Source organism: Grammomys surdaster, unplaced genomic scaffold, assembly GCF_004785775.1.
Source record: "Grammomys surdaster isolate TR1022 unplaced genomic scaffold, NIH_TR_1.0 149, whole genome shotgun sequence".
In the NCBI taxonomy this organism is placed as follows: Eukaryota; Metazoa; Chordata; class Mammalia; order Rodentia; family Muridae; genus Grammomys; species Grammomys surdaster.
The window spans coordinates 13,262,641-13,271,158 of NW_021604607.1; positions in this window are offsets into that span (position 1 = coordinate 13,262,641).

An 8,518-nucleotide genomic window follows, 5' to 3' on the forward strand; every position below is an offset into this window, starting at 1 on the left:
TGGGCACCGTTAGAGTCAGCTCTGTAGGAGGGGCCTGGGGTGGGCACTGTTAGAGTCAGCTGTGTAGAGAGGGGATTGGACATTTGAGTTGGACTGTGAGAAATGAAGAAGACTGAAATATGACCTTGAAGGGTCAGACAGTCCAGACCGAGACATAAACAGAGGGGGCTGAAGTTATCTGGGCTTTGAGAGACAAAGTAGGACAGGTAAATGGGTTGGAGTGGGAAGGATTAAGTATATAGTTCAAAGTTTATTCTGCAGCCTTTAGAGGCCATAATGTACTTTGTTTGTTTGTTTTTGTTTTTTCGAGACAGGGTTTCTCTGTGTAGTCCTGGCTGTCCTGGAACTCACTCTGTAGTCCAGGCTGGCCTCGAACTCAGAAATCCGCCTGTCTCTGCCAAGTGCTGGGATTAAAGGCGTGCGCGGTACTGGGGATCGAGATGACTCAGTGTTTACGAGTGCTTGCTGAACCCAGGCAATGGTGGTGCACGCCTTTAATCCCAGCACTTGGGAGGCAGAGGCAGGCGGATTTCTGAGTCTACAGAGTGAGTTCCAGGGCTACACAGAGAAACCCTGTCTTGAAAAATAAAAACAAACAAACAAAAAAAGAGTGCTTGCTGTTCTAGAGGGCCTGAGTTTGGTTCCCAGCACCCACACTGGCCAACTCACTAGGTAACTCTACGTTCTAGGGGATCTGATTCTCTGTTTTGGCCTCTGTGTAGACGTCCACTTGTGTGCGCACACACGCGCATGCACACACAAATAAAAATAAATCTTTTAAAACATTTATTATTAGTGTATGGGCATGCCACAGAGCATGTGCAGAGGTCAGAGGACAGCTTTGTGAAGTTGGTTCTTCCATCTTTACAGGGATCCAGGGACTGAGCCCAGGTCACTAGGCTTGTCTGACTAGTGCCTGTACAAAGCTGTTGAGCTCTCCTCCTCCTGATTTTCTTCTCCTCTTCCTCCTTCTCATTTTAACATAACCACAGTAGACTTTGCCAAAATCAAGGAATTTAAAGCCAAGACCACATATGGAATTTAGATTTTTTTTCCAATTTCCTGAGGATTGCTCTTTGCAGATCTTTCCCCCACTGCAGAAGGGAATTGGGGAATCATGCCGAATTTCCTCTTCAGTCTCCATGAATCTGGAGCTTTAACTGTGTCCTTCCTGACCTTGGCATTTCCTAGTAAGAGTCCAGGCCAGTGGAAGCCATTCCATTGAGACTACACCTTCTGAAAAATAACACAAAGGAGATGCTGTATCCATCTCAGTATCTTGTGTTTTCTAGAAATTTTATGTATATAGAATTATACAGTATGTGTGGGTGGGTATGTATCTGGTGTGCACCTTAACCTAGCTTTCCATTCTTAGGTTTTGTTTTTTTGTTTGCTTTATCCTGTTTTCCTATTTGTATGTATCTTGTTTATTGCATTTGGGGGAGTCAGTGTTTTGAAATAGGGTCAAGCATTGTAACCCAGGCTAACCTCCCAAGTGCTAGAGTAAAGTGGAACCTCAGCATGCCCTATGACATCACTGTCTCATGGGCCTGTTTGTTCTTCCTTTCATACGGATATTCATTTGTCATTTGTGGAGACTCATCTGTCCTTCTTGAAGCACTCTGGCACCATTATCAAAAGACAATTAGCAAGCACTGTGACTTGAAATTGCTGTGGCTCTCCCAAACCTATGTTGAAATGTAATTATCATCGGCTGTGTTGGGAGACAGGACCTTCAATAGGTAATTAGGCCATGAGGCCTTGTGGAAAGGATAAGTGGGTTATTAATAAATGCAGGACTTCAGCCCTCCTTTGCTCTGAGCTACCTACCTCCCATCATATATTTGACAGAGCAAGAATAAGCCAGTGTCCTGATATTGGACTTCCAGACTCCAAGATTGTAAGCCAGTATATGTCTATTCATTATAAATTATCCAGTCACAGGTGTGGTATTATAGCATCAAAGACAGACTAAAGCAAACATGAACTTAAAAGGTTAATTCCTGGCTCACTGTTATGCTCCAGTGACACACATATCTCTATGTCAACACCTCACTTGACTTACTATAACCTCATTAAAATAATTCCTAACTTTGGGAACCTTTGAGTCAGGTGATACAAATCTTCCAGGTTTGTATTGTGCAATGTTAATTTAGCTGCCTAGGGTTATAAGCGCTGTCATATAAATTTCAAATTTATCTGATCAACGTCTAAATTCTTAAAGAAAAAAAAAAAAGCAGATTGGCAGCCAGGCATTGTAGTTCTTGCCTGGAATCACTAGTTAGGTAGGCTGAAGCAGAATAATCATTACTAGTTTGAGGCCAGCCTAGGCTACAGAGTAAGACTGTCTCACACACCAAAACTAAAACACAACAAAAAGTCTTTCCTAAGGTTTGGCATCTTGTTCAGTTTTTCATCAATGAACTTAACATTTTTCTCTCTTTATTTTAGATTTCTTTTTAATTTCTTCTGCAATGATTCATAGTTTTTAGTGTGTAAGTCTTGAACATCACTTGTTAAATTTATTTCTAAGTATTTTTACATCACTGGGAGTAGACGTGTTTTCTTCATTGCATTTCCAAGTTGTTGCCAATATAAAAATTCAACTAATCGTTGCATGCTAACCCTGCATCCACTGCATTGCAAACTTGGTTATTAGTTCTCATAAAATTTTCTGTTTACTTGTTAGCAATTTCTACATACGACAATGACAAATTTGCTTTTCATTTCCAGTCTACACACCTTTCTTTAGTTGTGTCATTAGATGGGCAAGAGCTTCTGATAAATCATTAAAATAAAATTATATAGCTATGGGGAGGGGCATGCACACACCTGTAATCCAAGTAATAGAATGGCAGAGGCTGGGGGATCACTGTGAGTTCCAGGAATACGTAATGAGACTGTGTCAAAAGAAAGAAAGAAAGAAAGAAAGAAAGAAAGAAAGAAAGAAAGAAAGAAAGAAAGAAAGAAAGAAAGGAAGGAAGGAAGAAAGAGAAAAGGAAGAAAGAAAGGAAAGATAAAACTGTGTCTGTCCTGAGTCCTAGGAATAAGTATTCAGAGTTCTATCACTAGGCATGGCACTGACTGCAGGTTTTACACACATACCCTTGACGTTCCTGTCTTTCTCTTCTTAATTTGTTGAGACACTTTTTGTGACTGACTGCTGAGTTTGTCAAAAGCCTTTTCTATATGTACTGAGATAAGTATGTGATTCTTTTTCTTTTATTCTATTTGCATTACCAATTTTTTTATAATTGACCTCCACCTATTAAACCAACCTTGCATTTCTGGGGTAAATTCCATGTGGAAAAGTCATATAATCCTTTTCATATGTGCCTGTAGTTGGTTTGAGAGTTATTTTGCTAAGTGTTCTCATGTCTGTAGTGATTTCTTTGTCTGATTTTTTTTTAATCAGGATGATATTGGCCTGTAGAGTAAATTGAGAGTGATTTCTCTCTCTTTAGGAATATTTAGGAAGAATTATAATTTGCATTGATTATTCTTTGAATATTTGGTAGAATTAATCTATGAGCCATCCCATCCCAGACTGTTCTTTGTAGGTAGATTTGTAAGTATTAATCTGCTTTTTTATATAGTCAGATTTCTGTTTCTTCATGTGTACTTTCTAAGTACTTTGTCTTTCTAGGTAATTTGTCCAACCAACTTGACTACTTTGGTTCTGTGAACATGCTTGTTCTGTTACCTTTAATTTTAGCAATATCTGGAGGATAACCATGTTTGTTTCTTGGTCAGTCTTGCTGATCTTAACATAGGCCTAGCCTTGTTTGGCTGGTTTCCAAGCTGTTCTCTGACCAGCTATCAGACAGCTGGCTCTTTTCTGTTGTTTTACTGATGGTCTCTGTCTGTGGTTTGTAGCAGTGTGCCCTGAAGGAAGGAACTTCATTTTTGTCCTATCTGTATCTTTTTCTTTTTATAATGCATTGAACTTTTCGAAAGTGTAGACCAATGTTCTTCATTCAATTTAGAAAGGTTTGGCCATTATTTTTTTTTTTTTGGTTGGTTTTTTTTTTTTTTTTTTTTGGTTTTTCGAGACAGGGCTTCTCTGTGTAGCTCTGACTGTCCTGGAACTCACTCTGTAGACCAGGCTGGCCTCAAACTCAAAAATCCGCCTGTCTTTGCCACCCAAGTGCTGGGATTAAAGGCGTGCACCACCACCACCACCCAGCTCTCCTCTTTTTTTTTAAGAATCTTTTTATGTGCATACTGACTCTGCTAATTTTGTTCCATGGGTTTCTGAACCTCCCTTCATTTGAAAGTCTGAGACAGTGAGTAGATAAAGGCACTTGTTGCACAAGCCTCGTAACCCAAGTTCAATCCCAGGAACCCTTGACAAAAAAAGAGAGAAATGGCTTTAAAAGTTGTTTTCTGACTTTCATAGGCATGTCATACCATGAACACACGTGTGTACACCCATGCACACGCACTCTCGCGCACGCACACACACACACACAAACTAATTAAGTGTACAAGAAAGACCAAGGAGTAACTTTGTGAGAGACTAGACAGATAACGTTAGTCTTCGATAATGTAAGTCATGAGGTTTAGATGCCCCTCGATTTCAGGGTTCTCCTGGGTCTTGCAAAATCTCAACTGTGTCCACTTGTTCCTTTTTCTCTTCACTTTTGAGGCTCTGATGGGTGCCCGTCCCCTCTGCCTTCTCTTTCAGCCCCAAAGCATGACAACTACACTGACTGGCATCAGTACTTGTACACTTGATTTTGAGTCTGTTCCAGAGCCTTTTGTCCCCTTCCATCTCCCAGACCTCTCCCCACTCTCCCCTTTGCTCTGTGTAAACTCTTTAAAGGGGCATTGAAGAGATGCCTCTTCCAGAGTTGAGCTTTGCTTTGTGATTCATTGTCGAGTCCACTTCTGTTGTTGAAGTGTTGGGTGTATGTGGTTTGTGTTTACCGGTTGATCCGTTGAGCTTTGCTCTATTTACAAAGAGATCACATTGTGTCATCTCTAAGTAAGTTACTTCCGTGTGATGTAGAGTATGCTTGTGAGCCTTGGATAGGAAGAGGGCTGGAGAGCAGAGCCGGCATCAGGACGGCCCCACCCACTCATGTAGAGACACTTATGGCGCATTGGAGAGTCAGCCTGGGCCCAGGTAAAAGAGTGGGAATTACTGCTTCTAGAAACTGATAAGAATTAAGTAAATAGGAATTAGATCCATAACGTGCTTTGTGGAACCCCTGCCCCCTCTGTCTAGTTCTTGCTGAGATACATTCAGATTCCTTGTATAAGGGAAGATCACACTGAGAAAGTCTATAAAGCACTATTTTCTAAGACAGATCTCACTGGCCTGAGGGAGAGGAGAGGAGACAAACAGCCCCTTTTATAGTAAGTCAGGCACATCTGGCTGTTTCCAGGTACCTGTGGGGTGGAGCCTAAAAGGAATGCTAACATTCTTCCATTTTGGTTTAATTTAAGAAAGAAAAACTAGAAAGAGGTGATGGTGAAGCAGGAATAGGGTCCTCGTGATCTTTACCTATTTCTTGCTGATTTGGGATGATGTGTCTCTGGGAAACCTAAGAAAATTGGGATGGGGATGTTGGTCCCAGAGTTGGCTGTTTCCTTGCTGTCCAGGGTCTGTGGAACCATCTATGCATAGGAAGAAGCAGGTCCGGTAGGAACATCTGTGTCTGTGAGAGTAGCCTGAAGCATCCGTAGGTTGCTTCTCTGGAGCTGTCCTGGATGTAGATTTTAAGTAAATGCCTGAACAAGATGCTGAAACACACACACACACTAAAGTTAAATGCATTTGGGAGAAAAAAAATTTTTCTTAGGTGTACATTTGAAGGCCTTAGGTCTTGGTGGTTGGGGTGAGGGGAGTCCCAGTGTCAGGGAACAAGAGAGGACTCTCACCTTCTGGAATAGGTAGCAAGAGGGAACTTAGGCTGTTGATTGGCGGGTGTACTTACCTGGATGGAGTCTGTTTGGTCCACAAGAGACAGATCCGAGTGGGTTTTCCTGGAGCTTATAAGTTTACAAAAGAGAAAAGTTTGCATGAACAGTCTTTAAGATGAGCTCAGAGAAGTCAAAAACCTTTTGTGAACCAGAAGGAACAAGAAGGGCTTTCTTCTGCTGGGGGACTGAATATATATATTTTTAGTAAAATGAGAAACAATTTTAAGTTTGTATTTAAAGGACAATTAAAGGAAACTCAAACCCTTGACTTTGTGAATATGATCCTTGATCGTATAGTTTAGAATGAGAAACACCTTCAAGTCCATAGTTGAAAGGCAACCAAAGGAAACTTTTATTTGTAACTATGATAGCTAATAGAATATGTTTAGCATGAGAAACATTTTAAGTCTATACTTAAAAGACAAAAGAAACTTAAAATTTAAGCTTGTGATTATAAAAGTTGCCTTCTATAGTGAAATTTTTATTAGAGTTAGGTTAATTTATAAGAATTCTATTGATTGATGTTAGGACCATAGCATAACAAGAGGAAGAAATATGAAGTATTTAGTCACTGGAAACTGAGTTTAGATAAGGAAGTAACAGAAGGTTATATTTGTGAAAGCTTACATCTAAACTTGTGTATCTTTATCATGAAGTCTGAGTTAGGCAAACCTGTCTGTATCAAATTGCCTAATGAGCTAATGTAGTGGCAGATTACCTGGGGGTAAGGAGCTAGAGGTCTGTTTGCTAGCTGTCAGGCTACGGTTAGCTTAGCTGTCAATGTAGTCAGAAACCTGGGAAGAGTAAATTGTCATCTAGATGTCATATATTAATTAAAATGACAGAGGTTAGTCAATAGGTCACTACCTAAACAGTTCCCAGGTCCCTGAGGTTTCCATAGCAACTTAGGCAGAGTCAGTCTGGCCCTCAGGCCCAGAAGACAAGAAGCTTTTTTCTGTGGAGTAGGAACGTGGGAGAAATGACTCACCTTGACTTAGGCAATATGAGACATTTAACTCTGAGTATCTGCTGTTTGTCCACAGTGTAGGCCAAGCCCTGGCAATGGGCAAGGCAATGGAGTGGTGTTTCTCAGTGGTTATCATACCACAATCCAGGTAGAATCTTGTTGCTGTGCCCATATCTTCTCTGATACCTTGGAGAGTAAATTGACAGGATTTGAGAGTCTCTGTCTATCATATTAAGCTTAAACATTTGTTACATTCAGCAGATCTATGACAAGATTGAGAGCCAATATCTATTAAACATGTCTGAGTTAGACAAGGAATGCTAACTGTTAGCTCCTTCACTTAATACCAAAACCTAAACAAAACAGTTCTTTAAATTGTGCTTTGTTTTGAATTCACCCAGAGGCAGGGTGGTGTGATTATTTTGACATTATTTCTTATTCTTTAATCTAGTCACAATTATAAACATAAACAATTCAAAAGATAGTAAAATTGAGATCCATTATTTTTCTAAAAGTCGTGTGAATATGGAAGTATTGAGGTAGAATTAGAAAATTTGGCCTTCTTTGTGTTGTATTACTATAATTATTTTCCTTAGGGGTGGTCCAAGAATTGGTCACCCCAATACAAATAAAAGCTAAGAACAAGAAAGAGTGCTTTACTGGGTGGTCGTGGCACACTCCTCTAATCTTGACACTCAGGAGGCAGAGGCAGGTGGAGCTCTGAGTTCAAGGCCAGCCTGGTCTACAGAGCAAGTTTCAGGACAACTAGGGCTACACAGAGAAATTCTGTCTCAAAAAAGCTAATAAAACAAAATAAAAGAAAGAAAGAAAAAAAGATACGGTGCCTTGGCCAGCAGGATGGAACAGATTATAAAGGCATGTGCCAGGAAAGTTTGCAACCTAGTTACATCCTGGTCACATCCTCAGGACTACATGGCAGTAGAGGACGAGTACCCACAAGCTGTCCTCTGACTACCACACTCTGACTGTCTCACACACACACACACACACACTGCATCTCATATCTGTACCACATTTACCGCATTTACACAGACATATACACCCCACATTCATATCATATACATACACATATCACATATACACAATAACAACAACAACAAAAACAACAACAATCAGGATAAATGCAATCCAAACATTTTAAGGAAATAGTGCTCTGAGAAAAGCTGCATTGCTCAGCGACCATGGTTTTCCCTTTTCTCTCCACCAGGTGGAGGTGTCGAGCTTTGTGCTCTGTCTTGTGCAATTCTTCCTCTTTGCAGTCGGGTTCCGGTAAGCTAGCTAGGAAGGCAAACACCTAATTCCAAGGTATGAAAGTCCAGCCCCTTCAGCTGCATTTTACAGCCCTGTATTTTAATCATTTGCTCCAGGTAATAAAAACAATAAATCGAGCAAGGCTCTTCTCGGAAGTTGTTTTCACTAAACTGTGGTCAGCAATATCCAGAAGAATAAAGAACTGTGCTAACAAAATACCATCTGAGCACTCACTTCTACCACACACAGAAAGCAAACATTAAAGAGTGGAAATAAACTTTTGACAAGCCAGGCAAACTGTCCTGTATCGCTTGATTAAGAAAAGTCGTTCTTATTTTCCAGGTGCAATGC